Source organism: Gopherus evgoodei, chromosome 11 (assembly GCF_007399415.2).
Source record: "Gopherus evgoodei ecotype Sinaloan lineage chromosome 11, rGopEvg1_v1.p, whole genome shotgun sequence".
NCBI lineage: Eukaryota > Metazoa > Chordata > Testudines > Testudinidae > Gopherus > Gopherus evgoodei.
In genome coordinates this window covers 30,080,572-30,101,577 of record NC_044332.1, presented here as the reverse complement: position 1 = coordinate 30,101,577, position 21,006 = coordinate 30,080,572, and the positions used below count along the sequence as shown (strand labels likewise).

The following is a 21,006-nucleotide window of genomic DNA, read 5'->3' as shown; positions in this document are numbered from 1 at the left end:
TATGGCCCAATTCTGCATATGCTGTGCATCTAACTCCCAATGAAGCTAATGTGAATGTTAGCTGTGCAAGTAATGCATGATCAGACCCTTATTTTCTATAATGAATAGTCCTTTTGTTTATCTGAGGGATTTGTGCACAAAGAAGCTACAGGAAAAATTATCTGGATTCAAACTTCTTTTTAAAAGCTGTAAGTCTGTAGCTTCTGGCATTTTTGTTTGATGGCTGAGAATTCTGATGCTACAGAGGTCTATTAAAAATGTCTAGCATGAAGTATATTAGATGCCTTAAGCTATTTATATCAGTCTTTTTAAAATGAGAAAATAACCAGCATAATAAAAATAATTTCAGTGCTCTGTTACAACATTAGCTCTTACCTGACATGTGTCCTTGTTTCTTTCTCCCTTCACAGTGCATTGAAAGCTACAAAGCAGAAACGATAAAAGTTGAAAGATGTTGACAAATGAGTGATATGCGAGCAAGTGTCTGTCGTGCCCCTGGCCGAAAAAATTGAAAATACTAGGGTAAGATTTGTATTTAACTTTATTTCCGTTGCAAGTCAACTGATTTATGTAGTAAATGTATAGGTCTGTTGGCTCACATTAGGTGAAATGACTTTGTCAGTCAACAGTTGAGGAGTAACTTATTCCATTCAAATATAGATGAATTCTAATATCTACTAGTTCATTTTTGAGTTCACTGGTGACTTTGAAAGCAGTGCTGATTACTTTCGCTAAACATTGGTCTCAACAACTTAAACATAACAAGTATAATAGAAAGCAATTCACAACTCAATAAAGAGTAGTAAGAAGGCATTTAAACAATGTGTGAAATCCTGACTTCACTGAAGTCACTGGAAACCTCCTCCTCCATTGACTTGAGTGGGGCCAGAATTTCACCCAGTGAGCCAAATTCTATGCCCCACTATAACTGCTTTGTGCTGCTAGTTGGCTTAATGCCACCGTTGCCTCCCCCTGAGCAGATGTAGCCCAGAATCAGATCCAGCATGTTCATATGTAAGTATTTATTAAAATTTTAGTTCTGTATTTTCAGTGCTATTGTGTGTGACAAGGTCAATAAGAAAATCATTAGGCCAAATCCTTCCTTTGGATACAACTGTATCCCATTTAAGACAGAGAGTTGTGCATGAGTAGATGAGGGCTGTCTTTGCTCCACTGGTCCAATTCTACTTTAGCTGAAGTCAGTAGCAAAACTCCTCTTGATTTCAGTGGCAGGAGAGTCACGCACAATAGCACTGAAAATACAGAACTTAACTTTTAATAAATACTTTCATATGAACATGTTGGATCTGATTCTGGGCTATATCAGCTCATGAGGAGGCAAAGGCGGCATTAAGCTTTTCTTCCACCATAAGTTACACTGGGGAAGAGGTAGAGGGATGACCAAAAGGAGTAGAGAGCTTCCTCAATGCCCTTTGCCATACTGGAGATAAAATGTTAAGCTTCCTTAATGTGTTTGGCTCTGAACATTTGTTTAGAAGTTTCAAGACAGAATGTTGCATATCACAGTCCCTGAAAGATAAGCTGGAAATTACATTCTGCAATGAAACACTCTTGTTTTTATAATTTTAAATTGCAGTGGGTGAACTTTCAAATTTGGATACAGAGAGTTGTTCAAAGAACATCCGTTAGTTGGAAAGAAATAATAATGATAAATTAACATTTATCTGTTAGATTGTACAAGCTGGCATTTTCCATCATCAAACATTGATAAAAGTTGTATACCTACTCAGGGTCAAGGAAAGAAACATAAAATTAATGAAATGATGTTTGAAAATATGAACTTAGTAGATGGCTGAGGGCTAAATTGTGTTGACCCTATTCATGTATCAAATGATGATTTCCGTTTTATACTATGTGTTGAGCAAACCTCTAAATTTGCCTGATGGCAGCTTATTGTAATACGTTTCAGACAGTTTCCCTACCTAGAAAGATGTTATTGACCCTATTACAGAGAAGCCATCATGGCAGCAATCTGGAGCCATCGACTTTCAATTACTCTAAACCTTTGGCTTCACCTCACGGAACAGTGGTTTCTCACCTGGGAGGGGCTGGAGATTCCCAGTTTGAGCATATGGCACAGAAGAGAGACCCTACTGAAGAACAGGATTCTGTGCTGTGCAGAGGGAACCAAACATAGCTGCATGTAGTATGGTCTTGCAGGAGAGGACAAGAGCGACTCTGACCAGCCTGAAATGCTGATAAACCTTGGACTCATTTAAGGAGTGAGATCAAATTAGGGAAGGGAACATTTCAAGACTGGATTATTTTCAGATATCGAAACCTCCAAGTGCTTTTTAAAAAATAGATCACAGTGATTAAGAAATTCCTTTTGCTAAGCCAGTGTTCTTTACTTTCCTGACTTCTTGTCCCCAGAGGAGTTAACTAGAAGACCAGGATGCTCACAGCCTAGGTGGAGTTTTGGAGGATGGTGTAAACGTATCTGGGCATTTCAAGAGGTCTGAGACATTGATTTGGGGGTCTAGAGTGGCTGTGCATCAATGCCCCATATCCCAAAGATGGATGTCAGAGAAGAGTTCTGAACCTGAGGGTATGCCCTATAAAGCCCCAGAGCTAGAAAGCGTAACTAGACTTTACCCAGACCAGTTTGGAAGCTTGTGGGACCCAGTATCTGGGACAACTTGCAAGAGAGTGGTGACCATGTAATGGGGTTCTGGGGCACATCATAAGTCTTCTCACATACGTAAAGCAGACAGGATTTGGCTTTGAACATATTAAATCATTGTAGGGCAATGCTTGAGAATAATTGTTCAGTACTGACTGTAGGTTATAATGTATTTGTTTTTGTTTTACACTAGGGGAATATGCTTTATGTATATAAGATTTTTTTCTCAAACTTGAAATTATAGTATACAAACATATTCAGATTTGATGCAGCATAATTTCTTTGCGATAATCTCTGATCAGTGAGTGAAGCAATGGAAAGCTAAAGGTAATAAATTGATCTCAACTCTTTCTCAGGCTATGACGATCTAGAAGGATAATGCTGCATGTCAGTACTTTTCATTATCTGTGATAGAGTTTAAAAGAATAATTAAGATGTGCTTATATTGTAAGCTATTGTCATGCACATTGTCATAGTAACATGCATAGTATAAAAATTAGCATAACTTGATGACAAACTATTTTAAAGGTGCTACAAATTCCTATGGAGACTATTGTAGTATGTTTCCCTTTGATTTTCAAAATGATATTGCTTAAATTGTCTGTAAAATAATCTGTAGGCACATCCTGGCTGCTGTTAATATTTGTCAAAGCTATCTTTGATCAGCTGGTAAACCTCCTTAATTCTTTGAGTGAGATTTCCCCTTACTGTCACTTTGCATCATACCACTTTAGTTATTCCTCCCCACAGTATCCTTAGTCCCAGAAATGCCTCCCCAGCCATATTCCTCCCACATTATACCTCCCCAACCCAGTCCCTGCCCTCTGGGTTTTCAGCCTGCAGGCTTTCTGTGGATTACTGGTTGAGACAGCAATCTCTATCCTCCTCTTTTCCCTCTATGCCTCCTTTGCCATGCTCCCCAGCCCTGCATCTAACTGTGTCATTCTTCAGACAGGAAATCACTGATGGTTCACCAAGTGATGTTCTCTCTGGCAAATCACAGGTAAAAGTTTTCCCTGCAACATAACCCCTTCCCACAGACTCCAACTTCCTATTCGAAAGCAAACCCTACATGCGCAACCTCCTTCCCAACCCTACCACTTACATTTTCAGTCAACATCAGCTGGGGAGACCTGCATGTCCTTGCTTGATTTTTCACTCTGTTGGAGGAGAATCACAATCTTTGGGGGGGGTGGGGCTGCTGTTTGTGATGCACTTGCAGACACAGTTTGTCAGCACGAGTGGTGAGGAATATGAGAGAGAACTCACTTTGACAGGCTCACTCATCAGCCTTGCCCACCCATAGTGGATAGTAAATTGGATAGTTTCTAATTTTAAAAGAAAAACATGGATTAAGGCATCAAACGTCCATTCTAATAGGGTTTCAGATAGACCTTGTATGATCAAATGATCCAGTTCCTATTTACCCTGGCTCTTTAGCCTTTGTCAAAGACTTTATATGTTGTTTTACTGAAGAGATGGAGCTAGAAGTCACTGCCTTCACTTACACTAGCCTTGCATTTGGCCCGGAAAACTATTGTCAAAATTCTTTGCTTATTTTATGTTTTGATTTTAGTGTGAATTTATGGAAACAACTTTGTACTGCATTGGGAAATACTGTTTATTTATAATCCAGTCATGAAAGTTTATGGATTACTGATGAAAGAAAGTAGTGGCCTACTTTTCAAAAGTGGAGAGCTCCCACACATCCCGCTAAAGTCAACAGAAACTACATACACTCAGTCTGATAGAGTGGGATATGCCTCTAGCAGATTGTGAACTCCATTTTCTATTGTCTTTCTTTTTGTGCCTCCTTTTGTGTGTGCAAACTGCCATATTGTGTTCTGTGTTCTGTGTTGACAAGGTCCATTTCATACTCTGCCCTCCCAGGGAGGGATGTGGGATACCTCAGAGAGGACTATCAATGAGAGAGCCATCAAAGAACCATCATGAGTATAAGGAACTGGAGACTTGAGAGGGATGAGGCATTTGTTTTGATGTCTAAGGTAGCTGGTCTGTGGACCACCACAGCCCAAGGAAGGAGCAACAGACACAAGGTCTAGCCCAGGGAGGGTACCTTAGAGACCCAGAGCTAGGGGCAACCAGCCCACTCTGACTAGACCTGGTTTGCTTAGGAGCACATGGGATTCACCAGTTGGGTCCATTCATAACAGATTAGTATCCTTCCAGAGACTGGGATGGGCCAGGTTGTGATAATTAGCACCTTTAAAAATCAGGCCACTAGTGACTAAATAAAGGATATTGTTTAGCTGGAAACAACTTTGTAGACATTTTATAAGAAAAGGAAAAGAAATATTTAGGTTCAAAACAGCTGAAGGTCTGCGCAGTGTGAAAGCATAAATTAATATGTTGCACTGTTTCTTGGCACCCACTGAAGAGTGAAAAAATACCATCTCCCTCATAGAACATTGCATGGGGCAGTATAGATGTTAGAGGCTATTGGGCTGGTGTGGAATCTGGTTTCTGAGAAGCACTTCTAACTGGAGAGATGGGGCTGAGGCAAACTGGAAGCCAGTGTCTGTGGTGTATGGGGAAGGAGCTGTGGCCTGAGAGCAAAGGAAAAAATCTGCTCTTTCCTGCTTGTTATAGCTTGGGGCCAGATGCGACTCCGTAATTTCCCTATCCCTGCTTTAGAGGAAGGGGTTACAAGGCTTCACGCAGCCCCTTCCTACTGGGGAGACAAGGCAGGTAGACGCAACATTAGAGAAAAATATAATTAACAAGAATTTGTGATATCTAGAACTTTTTTTGCAAGTAGATTCATTTAGTGCTGAGAAGTTGCTTTACTTAAGATGATTAGGCACAAATTCCAATGTAGATTTTACTGATTTGTTATGGGCTTATGTAGTACTTAGACGTTGGAATTTCAAGCCAGAGCTGTCGTCTCATTATTTTAAAAGTCTGTTTTTGAAATCCATCAAGGTAGGTTTTTGGTGACTAGATGACTTTAATATCATAGGAAGCAAGAATATAACAAAAAATTCCTCACCTGTAACATTACAACAGAGTTTATAGAAAGGCACATTGAACTGATGTGTTTTTTAAAAAAAATATTATACATCTTGGAGAGAAGTTTAACTTTGTGTGTGTGTTTGAGTGTGTGTGCATGCGTGGGGAGGGTGTGAGGGGAATTCTTTTTTTACGCTGAATAGCACCTTATTCCACAAGTTGTCCCATTGAAGTTCTTGTTATTTAACATATGTAAAGAGATTACAGTGTGGCTCTTTATAATGAAACACATGTTTAAACTAGGGGTAACTAGTGTAATGCTTTGACTGTATTTGTAATAAGCTGACAATAATTGCTGTAAGGGTCTATAGTAAATCTGAAATGCTTAAAGTCTTGTAATTTCACATTGGCTACAGTGAGTTGTAATAATAGTTCAGTGGAAGGTCACAACTTTCCTGTTTTGCTGGAGAGATGTAAAATTTATTTTTACTGCTGTAATAGTATACTGTGGGGCTCTAGTGTGGGCTTCAGCTGGAGAACACTATTGACTTCTCAGTGCCTCTGGTTTGGTTAATTTTAGCTACAGAACTCCTGCCTTTCTGGCACTTGATGTGCTCACTGTCAGGTCATTATTCTAACAGTGGACCCCTGAGGACATGATTTAAAGGGGAAGGATTCCTATGAAGGGCCTTGCTTCAGCTAATGCACACATCATTTGAACAATGGTTTGCATGTACCAAAATCTACAGTAGTGGAGTCTGAGACTTTGGAAAACCGAGGGCTTATCTACACCTACAGTAATGCAGTGGCGTAGCTGCACCAATACAGCTGTGCTGCTGTAGCATTTAGTAAAAACTTCACCGGCACCGATGGAAGAGCTTCTCCTATTGGTGGTTGTACTCCACCTCCCCGAGAGGCAGTAGCTATGCCAATGGGAGAAACCGTCTCATTGACATAGTACTGTCTACACCAGAGATTAGGTCAGTATAACTGTGTCACTCGAAGGTGTGCATTTTCCACACCCCAATTGATACAGTTATACTGATCTAAGTTGGTAATGTAGAAGACCAAGCCTGAGGTTGTGATACCACAAATCATTACTTATTCCAAATAAGTGGTCTTTTTACACTCCAGTAAGAGGTCACTGGGATTATTTGTGAGCTTGGGTATTCATGGTAAGGCTCTGAATATCTCAAGAAAGATACAACAGTCTTTCAGTTAAATGAAAAATCAAACAAATAAATAAAGCACTTACAGGCCGTGTTAGAGTCATATCTACATTCACACACAGAGTTAAGAAATGCCAAAGTTGTTGCTATAATATTTATTTGCTTACATTGCATGCAGCGTAGGTGTTTAATGACCTATTCAAATCAAAACACAAATATTACATATGTGCCATGAGAGAGTGTTAATGAACCTTGGCTTTTGCATTTACTAATTTTGCATTTAATGTAACCTTAATGTTGCATTAACTTTGGTTATTTAAAGAAAACAGGATTAAAAATCATAATGAAATTTCCTGTACATGAAGGCATTTAAATTGCCCCACCAGGCTTTTTGAAATTGAGCTCTAGAGAGTTGCACTCACAGTTCTCCATTCTCCACAATATACAGGAAGGGTGAATTAACACCTATGCTGCTGTTCTTTGACTAAACCATCAATGAATCCCAGGACTTCACCGAAATAAAACCGTTAAAGGATCTTTTATATAGGTAAGGGAAATTTATCCTGTGAACACTCTATAAAGTAAATGAGCCATGTAGATTCCTAATGCAACTTTTTATATATTTTTAAAAAGTTGAATGAGGGATAAATTTGGTCCAATGTTTAGCTGTTCTAAATTAAAATTAAATTAAGTAATTGACAGTCATAACTGGGTTAAAATAAGTGGCTACAATAATTTAATAAGAATGAATCATTCTGGCAAATTAACTATTTTTTAAATATAGGTGCATTTTAGTATTATTAAGCCAAAATGGTAATGAATGTGATAAATAATTAATGCATTAATTCATAACTTAATTGTTGGTTATGATGCTTGTGGTATATTGTAATTAGTAATTGTTAATTGTAATTATTATGACAGAAACAACTTTCTTTACAAGAGTATAAAGTTGCCCACACAGATTAATAATAACCTAATGTTAATAAAATACCCAAACTCTAATTGATAAGTAGAAATGTAAATGTATCTCTTACAGACTTCTTGGGTAAAAATTCAAAATTCATAGATGTTTAAGGCCAGAAGTGATCATTATGATAGTTTAGTCTGATGTCCTGCATAACACAGGCTATAGAATTTCACAAGGTGATTCCTGCATCAAGCCCGTAACATCTGATTTGAGCTACAGCACATGCTTTAGAAAGACATCCAATCTATTTAATGACTGCAAGTGAGAGACAGTCCATTACATCCCTAGGTAAATATTTCCAACAATTAATTATACCCTCGCTGTTAAAAATGTGCACCTTATTTCTAGCTAAGTGGTGACTTTCAGTGAGATTTAGCCTAAGTGGCTAAGTCACTTAGTGCTTCTTAAAATGTTACCCTTTAACCTTTCTGTCATGATCTTTGCAAAACAAGTAAGTTGCAGTGCTGATGTCTTGTGAGTCAATGCAGAAATAAGACTGCACTCTAGTAATTTTTTTTTTAGGCTGAAGTTGCAGTACTTATAAGTCCAGAAGATTTGTGATCACTAATATCCTAAATAATCATAAGGACTGGGACACCCTTCCTGTGTCCTGAACATCCACAGGAGAGGGAGTTGGACTACACCAAGATCTTACCCTACTGGTGTCCCAATTCTAAAGTGCTCTATCCTACCTTTCCCTATGAGTAACCATTATACAGCTAATCACCTCTGTATAGTACTTTGTAGGTAGCATGCTAGGAACATAACATACCCCTTTTTGGATCCTGTGCCATGGGACTGAATTGGTGTCCTCTACTTGCTTCCATTATCTTGTAGCAGTTGGCTTTGGGGCCAGCTGAAAATGGCCAAAAGGAATATATAATTGGTAGCAGAGGAAGAGACAAGTGGTATAGGGAAGAAGCTGAGACCATCAAATAAGGATGTCCGGAGGGAGGAGGTAATTTTTTCCCTGAGATCTGAGGAGAGAGGGCCACAGCTGGAATTCTGTCCTCAAGCAAGGAGGACTCTACAGTTGTTGTTGGGGAAGGAAGGCTATAGCAGAGAGCTTTCAAATGCTCACAGATATTTTTCTAAACAACTTGTCAAAGAAAACATTGCCAGTTCACGGGCAATGCACTGTTACTGTGCTGAGAAAAGCCTCTGTCACTCACAGTGGAGGAAATGTAATTATTCTGCTTGTTTTCCATGTCATTCAACATTGTTACTCTTGATAATCAAGAGAGAAAATGAGCTGAAAGCAATAAGACAAATGAGCTGACTGTCTAAATCAAAATGGAGTGATTTAATACATTTAACAGGTGTAAAAACATTTTACCTAAAGCGGACTTCATATCAGTGAGTTTTTGAAAACCTGAATCTAAAAAGTGAAATATGGGGGGATAAAAGGTATTTTCTATGTGAAAAATAACACATCCCTTTACTTCCTTTTGGAAATTCTTTGCCCTATTATGGGAATAAGTGGTGTTCAGGAAACATAAATCCTTATTTGCACAACGAAAGCATCCAGCTGATCAACATTTCTTTGTTGCCCTCAAGATAATACTTTATTTGAGCTGCTTATCTGAGATCCGCTAGAAGGATTAGCCCATGATGTGAATGCACATGATTGTTTAAGGGAAAATAAAGCATATTGTTAACTGCATTACAGCTTTGAATTGTTTTCTGCTTGAGCATCAAGCTCAACTTAATTCTTAATTTCTGTTCTCCAGGCTTTTATAACAAATGCCAGCCATAAGTAATTTTATTTTTAAAAGAAACAAAATACCCTGCAGATAATCAGTAGCTGTAATTTATTCCGCTTTACACGTAAGGCAGTGGTAAAAGAACACTTTTTGTTTGATTAAAGCATAATAAACATGAGCAAATAAAATAAATTGAACGTGAAGAAGGAAAAGTATATTCCTTATGAAACTACTCTTTGAATCATATCCTGTTAGTAACCTAGATGTGCATTTAATATTGGAATGTATAATTTTAATGTAAACAAATAAGTGTTGTTTACTTTTATTTAGTTCATAGAAATTTATACTAGCCTAATAAAATTCACAGTAAGTTTCCTTCCTTTTTATGTAATCAGGAGCACTGGAAAACTGATATACGCTATAAAATGGTTTTAATCAAAATTTTCTTGATAATATTAAAGATTGTTGTTATATTTGTTATTTAACCTGCTAAATGGTTTAATTTGGATTGTGTTTTTCTCATTATGTTGGTATATGTATTTGCCCTCTGCTTTGTAAGGACGTTTCAGACTATCCTTCCTTCATTGTGTACTACAACAGCAGTTGAGATCAGCTGAAGAGCTCATACTAAGGGTACGTCTACAGTAAAAAATTAATCTAACTTATTCTATTTGAATTTTCTGAAGCAATTTTATACATTCGGTGTTGTGTGTCCCCACTAAAGCACATGAATTCGGCGGAGTGCGTCCACAGTGTTGTCAGATTCTACCGGTGTAGTGCTCTGCTCTGTTCAATGTTGATGTCAATCGGCTGTGTGTGTGTGTTCCCTCTGTGTGCTATCCCAGCTCTGTGCAGATAGCTGACACAGCAGACCCCGAGAGAACCCCCAATGACCACAGAGTCTAGTAAGGTACAAAGGCTTATTGTCAAATGAAGCACAATGATAGTTCCCTCTAGATTTTACTCTACAGGACATACTACGAGTATGTGCCCCCTGGCAATGGACTCAGCTCAGTCAGTGGCGGGACTTTCCACTGCCCCCCTAGGCTGGACGAAGACACCGCCCCAGGGATATATTCTTATACACAGGTACAAACAAGTTACACATCGCTCCTGACGTATTGAGGTGCAGCCCTTCTACGTAGCAAGGTACAACCCTTCTACGTAGTAAGGTGCCACCTCTCATCTTGTACATGTTTGTTCGAACAAAACAACTCCATCCATCATATTATCCTTTTGCCCCTGTCATTGGGATGGGTCAGCTTGTTCCTTGTTATCTGTGTGGAGTGTACAAGTATGCAAATGTTCTGATATCTGGTGTCCAGTACCTTTTAGGTATGTCTCTTTTTGCAGCATCAGCCCTTTCCTTGCCAGCTTCTGTGAGCAGGGTCTGCCTCTGGCTCACAGCTTAACTTTGCTTTATGTTAATAATGTCTTGACCATTACTTTAGTTCAGGTCTTAGGCCTCATACCAGGCCTTTGATACCAAGGTTTATATCTCAGGGCCTCCTCTTACTACACAGAGTACCAAGGCTAGCATCAAGTGTCGGAGTGGTGCACTGTGGGAAGCTATCCCGCAGTTCCTCCACCCACTGGAATTCTGGATTAAGCTCCCAATGCATGATGGGGCAAAAACATTCTCACAGGTGTTTCTAGGTGTGTGTCATCACTCGCTCCTTCCTCTGTGAAAGCTACAGCAGATGCTATACTGCCAGCAGATCATGCAGTATGGTGCACTGTGTGTCTCCTGGTACCATGAATCCATCTCGCATATCCTCTCATCTTTCTGTCTACCTTTTATCTAACCATTTCCTGCCTTTTTTTGGCTACCGTGAACCGAGCAGCGCAGCTTCCACTGCAAACTTTGCTCTCCTGCTGTTGCATTGCTAGCTAATTTCTCCATGTTATTTGTCCTGGGCTCCCATGGAAGCTACAGAAGGCAACAATTTTTCACCGTTTTTCAGCCATCGTGAACTGAGCTGGACAGCTTCCACTGCGAACTCTGCTTGCCTGCTCTTGCAGCTCTAGCAAGCTTCCCACCACTGTGAAAGCTACAGAAGACAATCATTTACCGTCTTTTATCGGCCATCTTGAACCAAACAGCTTTCCTATGTTTCGTGCCCTTTTTCCAGGATTACCCGTGCAGGTGCCATAGCCATCACGCATGGCCAGGCAACAGAATTCAGCTTGCAGGCAGCTTAGGGGCATGCGGGGTTCTTCTTCTTCTACATTCATTTCAGTGCTTTCAAACTGCTGGGCCCCCTTTCCCATAGCAAGCAATGCCTGATGGGTTTGCCATATAAAAGGAGGGCCTGCAGGCTCTCTGGGATGATCACTTCACACAGCACCCCTCTCCCCAGCCCCTCCCCCTCGCACTCACTGCATGGCTTTGATGAGGCTCTGAGCAGGGATGAGCCCATTAAACTAAACGCGAACAGCCCAGCGCGGCCGGGTTTTTCCCCCTGCCCCCCACCGCATGGCTCCGATCAGGCTCTCGCTCACCAGAAGTTCCTTCTCCAGGGTCATGGTCCGGGAGCCTGCCTTGGGAGTGGGCAGAGGCTATTGGCTCCAGCATTCAGAGTAGTTCCTGGCTGTGGGGGGAATGGATTCCCCACTTGCTGCCTGTGCACTGTCCTCCTCCTCCTCCTCTTCATCCTCCAATGACTCTCCTTCCTCTCTCCGTGCAACTCCCCCATTGCAAGTGTCCATGGACAGTGATGGGGTAGTGGTGGTGTCATCCCCCATAATTGCATGCAGCTCACAGTAGAACTGGAATGTATGGGGCTGTGACCCAGAGTGCCCGTTCGCCTCCCAGGCTTTTTGGTATGTTTGCCTGAGCTCCTTGATTTTTGTACGACACAGCTCTGTGTCCCTGGAGTAGCCTCTTTCTGTCATGGCCCTGGAGACTTTAACATACGTATTTGCGTTCCTTTTTTTGAAACGTAGTTTTGCTGTAACAGATTCATCTCCCTAACATACGATGAGATTCAGTACTTCCAGTTCGGACCATGCTGGAGCTCTTCTGCAAATCCAGGACTTCGTGATCTCTTGTGATGGTGGACTGTGCTGACTATCACCTGTGCTGATGGTGTCCAAATAGGAAATCAAATTCAAAAGTTCCCCGGGGCTTTTCCTGTCCACCTGGCTAGTGCATCGGAATTGAGTGTGTTGTCCAGAGTGGTCACAAGGGAGCATTCTGGGATAGCTCCCAGAGGCCAATAACGTTGAATTGCACCCACAACACCTTTAACCCGGGATTGTGATCTTGATTTAAGTGCTGCTCCACTTGCCGAGGTGGAGTACAGAAATCAGATTAAAGAAACCTTTAAATCAGAAAAAAAAAACTGGTTTGGTTGTGTGGACGGAATCATTTTTTTTCTGAATTAACTCGGCTAATTCTAAAATAATCAACTAGTATAGACCAGCCCTAAGAGTTCTCATGTTCCAATGATGGGTTGCTGTTTGGCATGGTATTTTCACTGAGGTATCCTCAACTTTTTGCTTGCTTCCTTGGTCCAGCAGATTCCGGACTTGTTCATCTTAAAGAGGTGTTAGGCTCAGCAGCTGTCTCTTTTTAGATGTTTTCCAAAGAGAGGAAATGTGCATTAGGGGAGGACAGGTGTTGCCTCCTGGGATTTATTGTGTTTGCTGTCTGTCGAAAAAAATCCTTATTCCAAAGGGAGCACATCAGTCCTATAGATTATTTTAAAATGTATTTTACAATTGATTGTATCTGCTCCTTTTCAAATGTTATGGTTTACATTAGAGTGGAGGAAATGAGTAACCTGATTCAAATGTAGACACAAAGTGTCTTAATTGATTTTTTTATTATCCAACCAAAATTGGCCTATTGGGTTATTATTTTCCATATCCTGTGCAATCTTTTCCAGAAGGGCTCTTATAGAATCCCAGCCATAAATTGAGGCTTCTTTTCTTGGTAGATCCCTTGTAGTGGTGTATCAGTCATACTACTGCCTGCCCTTCCCCATGTGGGTGAAGGGGGATTGCAGTTTGCTCCCTAGGTACTTCCAAGTCCAAAAATCTTTGTGTGATGCATGTATGGGTTGTGTACAAAGAGTTATACATTTGTGCTGGAAATAAATTCTTAAAATGTGTTTGGGTGGCACTGCATAAGCCCAGCCTGCTCTGAACAACAGTATTTTCCTGTCTGATCAGCTAGGTTACTGGCAGAGGACAAAAAAAGTACATTTATATAGAAGGTAAACAAAGCTATCAAGCTAGGAGCAGGGGAGAAGATCATTTAACAGTCACACCAGGGGGGAGAATTTGTATCTCAGGAAGTCTTCCTGGGTCTTGAGCCAGAAACTTAGGGTAACATAACAGGAGCAAAAAGACCTTTTTATTATCCATCGCTGATGGGAAGTAGGGTACAACATCCTTCAGACTGAAAGTTGGATCCCCTAGAGTGGAAGACTAGGGATGTTGGCGACTTGATGTAAATAAGAAAAATGCTTAGGCAGAGCACATAACTCGCTAAGTTTTTTGTTTTAGTCACTAGAAAGTAAGTTTTTTGTTTTATTTGTAATCATGCGTGTCTTTTTCTCTTGCTTAATACCACTTACATCTCTCTTCTTTGTTAATAAACTTAGGTTTTATTAGAAAACCATCTCAGTGCTGTGTATTAAAGTGAAGTGTGAGTCTTCATCTAACCTTACGGCTGGTGTGTGTGCTTCTTCTTTGGAGACAGCAAACTTAATTTCTGAGAGTGTCCAGAGCACTGAACACGGCAGGGAGATGTCTCTGGGAAACTCGGAAATTGGTATTCACTGATTGTTAGCTGCTAGGCAAGGTTAAGACTGGCAGAGTCTTGAAGAGTTTGGTGGCAAGGCAGACAAGCTGATGTCAGGGAACTGACAAACAGTTTAGCGAAAGCAGAGTAGTGACACAGTGGCTCCCTGTTTTTGGTGTTCTGAGTACAACATCACAACATGTGGATCTGGCACAGCGGGAACATGTAATACATACTGACCAGTCCACATGCAAATTCTGTACCATGATGTAACATCTTCTGGAAGTTGAAGAAGGATGAAGGGAGACCTTAAATGGTGGTAGGGCCTCTGTAGTGACTGTTAAGTTGTATTTCAGAATTTTCTTTTAGTGTCAAGTGATTTGTCTGTGCAGCATTTTATGATGCTCTGGGACTTCATTCAAAAACACATTTCTCTTGGGTAGAGTATACTTATTCAAAACTGAAAAGTGCAGTATTAATTACCTTATAGCCCAGACAATATTTTGACTGTGATTCAATCCTTTAGGCTCGTGGCTTCAGGCACGCTATCTGAGGCTTACCAGTCCAGGGGCACCATGCCACCAATCAGCCTGGCAGCACAAAAATCAAAGAAAAACTATTCTGGTGTAATGCTGGTTTGGGAATCTTTTAAAATTCCCTGCTCATTAAGCAATTTTTGTTACCCCAGCTGCCCTGAATCTTTGAGTTTACACATCTGCAGCAACATTAACCAATAGGTCTACAGAACCTATGGCTAGGGCTCATCAATTTTTGGGACACTATAATGGAAGGAAATTCAGGGAGAAATCACATGAGCATGGAGAACCTGTGGAGCAGCTGGTAATGTCATGCATTTAAGGAAAGCAATGGTGCTGCTTAGCCTAGGGAAGCATCTCCATCTGTGAGCCGGCTGTGCACAGCAATGGAGTACTGATTTTTGCCTTTGCCTTTGATGTTCTGTGACCTCCTCCCTTGGTTTTCACACCTCAACTGCTAGAAGAGGGCCTCATCCTCCCTGATTGAACTAACCTTATTATCTCTAGCCTGCTTCTTGCTTGCATATATATATACCTGCCCCTGGAAATTTCCACTACATGTATCCGATGAAGTGGGTATTCACCCACGAAAGTTCATGCTCCAATACGTCTGTTAGTCTATAAGGTGCCACAAGACTCTTTGCTGCTTTTCCTTTAGGAAGTATACTGCAAGTACAGAGGTAACTGTCTATTTTGCTAAGTTTAAATTGGCACGTTTGTAGTGGCCATCACCATAGCTGCTCCTCCTCTCACAGAGGACCCAGTAAGATTGCAGAGTTCCTCATCAGATGAATTAGAACAAGTTATTCTGGGGGGGGAGGAAACTTATTAGTCAGACTGAACATTCACATATTGAAGAAATCGTCTATTCAGTAGAATATTGTGCTTTAGTTATGATGGAAAAATAAGTGATTTCATATCCTTGCTCTATGCTGTACAAACATCTCTATTTATTAAAATTGCTTTTTCCTATATTTAAAACTCAATATTCCATATTTTTACACAAAAACAATGTAGAAGTATTAAAAACATACTCATAGAGACATGTGGGCCAGAATCTCAGATGGTGGGAAACAGCTGACAAAGCTTGAAAAATCAGTCCTCATTTATTTACATGACTGTTAGGATAAACAATACTGCTTTGTTCTTAAATAACTGTAAAAATGGAAATTCACAGATAAATGGCAATATTAATCTAGAGTTGTTTTGAACTAGTTAAAATCAAAAATCCAGAGGGAAATGAAAATCTGCCCTTAAATAACTTTAATCTATAAATATTTCAGTATCTTGGTATCACAGTGCTCATAAGAATGGATTTTCAGCATTAACTCTGAGAATTCCCTGACTTTTGTTTGTATAAGATGGTCCTGCACACTTATTTTTGTGATTTTTTTGTAAATATTTTAATAAGGAATATTTTCAGCAGATGAAAATATTTTATCTGCTTTTAAAACCTCTAAATAAGCTTTGTGTTAATTGGCTCCCAGACTTTGTAGATTAGTTTATTCTGCATTTTACTGAGAAACTACAATAATTAATATAGATCTTAATTATCATATTAACTACAGCTGTGCAACCATCTCTGCATTCACCCATTGATTGATTAATATAATGCTAGCCAGCAGGAACTTATTCTGAAGCATAAAAGCACAGTAACCTACGTTGGAGAAAAAACATAATGTGTGTGTGCACGCTTAATTTGGCAAGAAGATGGTGGGGGATTTACAGATAAAAAGCTGTTTTTTGCCTCTTCAAGCATTTAATGGAGTAATGAAACAGGAAAACCTAACGAAATCAGGAATTTGAGTCCCTTGAGTTTCCACACCGCACTCTCACTTAAAATAATTTCTCATCTCTGGCTAAATAATCTTCTGTATGTACTTGACTCTGTGTACATGGGCATTTTATTAAAGAAGGGACTCGAAAATACAACAAGAGACTATTTATTGTGTAATTCAGTCATTGCATATGCAATTTCTGGACTGGAACAAATCAATGGTCTCATTCTAGAGGTCAGACTCTTACATCAAAAATGCTGAGGGAAAAACAGCCTATGTAGGGGTGATCCAAAGCTCATTTAAATCTGTGGAAAGACTCCCATTGGCTTCAGTGTACTGAGGATCAGGCCCCTATCCTACTTACAATCACACACAGTTATTAAAATAGTAATCAGCATGTGACCATAGAATTACTATGAAAAAGGAACAGAGCAAGATTTAAATCATGAAGATTAGATGCTCATGAAACAAAAGGTAGGTTAGGTCTTCTGAAGCTAGAACTGTTACACTGAAAACTGACTTTCATTATTGGCCCCATTTCTTGGATTTATTTCAGAAAGCCTACTTACTGTCATACATTTAGAAGCCCCTTGAAATAGCCCCTTTTCCAATCCAGTCCTGCAGTCAAATTTAAAGTCTGTTTGATTGTGAAAAGAGATTACTAGATCCAGCTGTATTCCTCATTCTAAAAGAATCTCTCAGTCAGTTGTAGAATGTTTCCAAGTGGAAGAAACTTGAGGAATGGCCATTGTAGTTGGATTACTGAAAACGATCACTAAACCAGTATCACACGATAGTAATTATATTTGGATTATACATTGATCAGTGCTTTCCCAGAATTAATCCATCACTCTTAAATCTGGAACACTAAAATAAAAATTGAGATCAGGTTCCTTTATTGGGAAGATTAGGAATTGGCATAGATTGTTCCTCTTGGGGATTTTTATCCAGAGGTCATTCCAGCTACCTTCACAACCTCCCAAAATGATTTTAGCTCAATAAGCAATCTTCTAGAATTCTTTGAGGGACTCAACAAGCATGTGGACAAGGGGGACCCAGTGGATATAGTGTACTTAGATTTTCAGAAACCCTTTGACAAGCCTCACCTAAGGCTCTTAATCAAAATAAGCTGTCATGGGATAAGAGGAAAGGTCCTTTCGTGATCAGTAACTGATTAAAAGCTAGGAAACAGAAGATAGGAATAAATAGTTAATTTTCAGAATGGAGAGAAGTAAATAGTGGTGTCCCCCAGGGGTCTGTACTGGGACCAGTCCTATTCAACATATTCATAAATGATCTGGGAAAGGGGTAAACAGTGAGATGGCAAAATATGCAGATGATACAAAACTATTCAAGCTAGTTAAGTCCAAAGCAGACTGTGAAGAGATACAAAGGGATCTCTCAAAACTGGGTGACTTGGCAGCAAGATGGCAGATAAAATTCAGTGTTGGTAAATGCAAAGTAATGCACATTGGAAAACATAATCCTAACTATATATATAAAGTTATGGTCTTTATAAAAATGAATTGTAATTCTGGTGGGTTTTGTAGTGGTTCATGCTGAGAAGATGGAAAAGCACTTATCGACCTCTTTAGAAAGATTGGTATATTCACCTGGCATCAGTTGCTTCACATGGACATCTTATTTATTAGATTAATGACAAAATGAAGAATGTCAAGGAAAAATTATTTCTTGCCTATTTTCCTGTAGACTTGCAGAGAGAGGCAGATGAGATTGCAGAAATAGATTTAAAAAAAAAATTTCATATGTAAAGGCCGTGGGTTCTCAAGACATGAGGACTTCATAAACTCAGCCAGAGGTTATGGGTCTGCTGCAGGAGTGGGTGGGTGAAGTTCTGTGGCCAGTAGTATACAGGAGGTGAGACTAGATGATCATGATGTTTCCTTCTGTCCATAAAGTCTGTGAATCTAAATGAAACTATTTAGAGACAGAAGGATGCTTTGTCTGAAGGGGTTTAAAAATGTTTGCGTGCCTATATCCTAAGATACAAAGGGCTTCAGTGGAGGGTCTTTTCAGAAGAAAAAATGTCATAATTGCTGAAGAAAAGAAACCTGCAATTTACTGTTTCTGCAGAATATTTAGCTCAAAAGCCTCTGTATTTGAGATTTTGAAATCTGTTTCTCTTAAACTTCACTGCCACATTACAGGATATGAAAATAATGAAAAAAATATATAAAAAAATGTTTTCTGTTAAACATACTCAGGAGCATTACACAAAGGGTCCAGCACAGCTGACGTTAACAAATGAAATGTGAGTATGTAAAGTCTGCTTTGAATCCCTTAGCTCTTTTAATCCTCCCTGGTCTTTGTATTACACTCCTCTGGTGGCAGACCAAAGCCTTTCCTATGCCTTGATTCAGGTTAACATTACCTCCACCTCACTTTGTTTTCTGTGTGGTCAGAATTTTGTTCCTGTGACAAATGTCAGCTAGATATAATCCTCAGATTATTCAGGTTAGATTAAACAAAGTAACATCTTTTGATAATTTTACAGAAATGAGAGAAAAACAGACATGAAAATTGGTTCCAAATTCATTAATGTCTAAATAACTATGAAAACAGGATGTTAGGAATCATTAAAAAGGGGATAGAGAATAAGACTGAGAATATATTATTGCCCTTATATAAATCCATGATATGCCCACATCTCGAATACTGCATACAGATGTGGTCTCCTCACCTCAAAAAAAAATATACTGGCACGAGAAAAGGTTCAGAAAAGGGCAACTAAAATGATTAGGGGTTTGGAGAGGGTCTCATATGAGGAAAGATTAAAGAGGCTAGGACTCTTCAGCTTGGAAAAGAGACTAAGGGGGGATATGATAGAGGTATGTAAAATCATGAGTGATGTGGAGAAAGTGGATAAGGAAAAGTTATTGACTTATTCCCATAATACAAGAACTAAGGGTCCCCAAATGAAATTAATAGGCAGCAGGTTTAAAACAAATACAAGGAAGTTCTTCACGCAGTGCACAGTCAACCTGTGGAACTCCTTACCTGAGGATGTTGCGAAGGCTAGGACTATAACAGCGTTTAAAAGAGAACTGTATAAATTCATGGTGGTGAAGTCCATAAATGGCTATTAGCCAGGATGGATAAGAAATGGTGTCCCTAGCTTCTGTTTGTCAGAGGATGGAGATGGATGGCAGGAGGTTGATGACTTGATCATTGCCTGTTAGGTTCACTCCCTCTGGGGCACCTGGCATTGGCCGCTGTTGGTAGACAGATACTGGGCTAGATGGACCTTTGGTCTGACCCAATACGGATGTTCTTATGTCAAAGCATCCTTAGATTGCTTCTAAAGGTGAAGGTACTGACTCTTTAGTGAAATATGAGTGCTTTCTTGCTGCTTTGAGAAATGCAACTGCATGTCTTCTGTTGGTATAAAATAGGTGACAGAACACAAATTATCCTTTGATTATCCTTTGAATGTAATCAGATTATAGGGTTGTCTTAAACAAAACAAAACAAAACCTAGTTTTATTTGATTAGTTTGTCCCCTGAAATTACTCACAAAAATGAAATGTTCTTTCTTCCAGCATTTTATGCTAAAATATTGTCTCTTCTCAAAATTATAAGTGTTAGTGTTCTTTCAGTGCTGTGGTTCAGGCTTGGCAATCAAACAAGCTGCATGCCTATAGTTGAATTTAGTGTTCTTTTTAACAATTCCAGATAATACTTCAAAGAGGATCCTTCCCATGTAGCATATCTCAATTAAAAAATATACACATAGGTAGCAGAAATCTAGATAAAGCAAAGATTAAAAATTGGCTTGGCTGGACACAGCTCATCAGATGGGCAGAAGCTGTACACAGTAAGGACAAATTTCAGTTTAATTTATCGATGATAGCTTCTGCTGCTGGTCTACAGGGCTACATGACCTTCTACGCCAAGAAAGAATCCTTAGCAGGTAGTAATTGAAGCTACAGCACAGTTAGTGCCAGACCATCTCTTTGCACTCCACTTAGGGACCAGCCACTGCTATTCTCTATATTACAGAGTTCAGACACTACGCTAGCACCTCCTAGAGTGGCTGGGAGGAGGTGAGATTGAAGTGCCTAAATGCTTGGCCAGGGCATTCCAAACAGGGATTAAGCTCTGCTGAGATGCCTCCTGATGCTCCCACCGGGACAGTGCATAGCCAAACCTCACTTTCCAAATGAAGAGCTGTCTATAACTGTCACAAATAACACATGGAAATGAACTTTAATAAACCTCCCTATCTGTTTGGGCTTCAGTTCCTGTGATGCAGAAAGGCTTGGTTTGCTTTACATTTTATCTACACCCAGGGTTTCTCAGACTTTCATAGCGTGGGTCATATTTGGATACACAGGTTGTCAGATGACTGCCTTTCCTCCAGTTTATAAGTGTATGGGCCACAGCCTCATTTGTGGCATATGGCATTACTGTGGCAAGCAGAGCAATTGTTTACTTAGAAAAGAAATCTTACAGTATTCAGTGTACATGT

At 39.6% G+C, this 21,006-nt stretch overlaps 1 protein-coding gene across 1 annotated transcript in view; it reads left to right on the top strand.

The window, feature by feature from the left end:
- GULP1 (GULP PTB domain containing engulfment adaptor 1) overlaps window positions 1–21,006 on the top strand; it is a 286,451-nt gene that overhangs the window by 89,484 nt on the left and 175,961 nt on the right. Inside the window, 1 exon segment of the mRNA XM_030580450.1 lies at window positions 411–522. The gene's annotated coding sequence lies outside the window, so the exon portion shown is untranslated.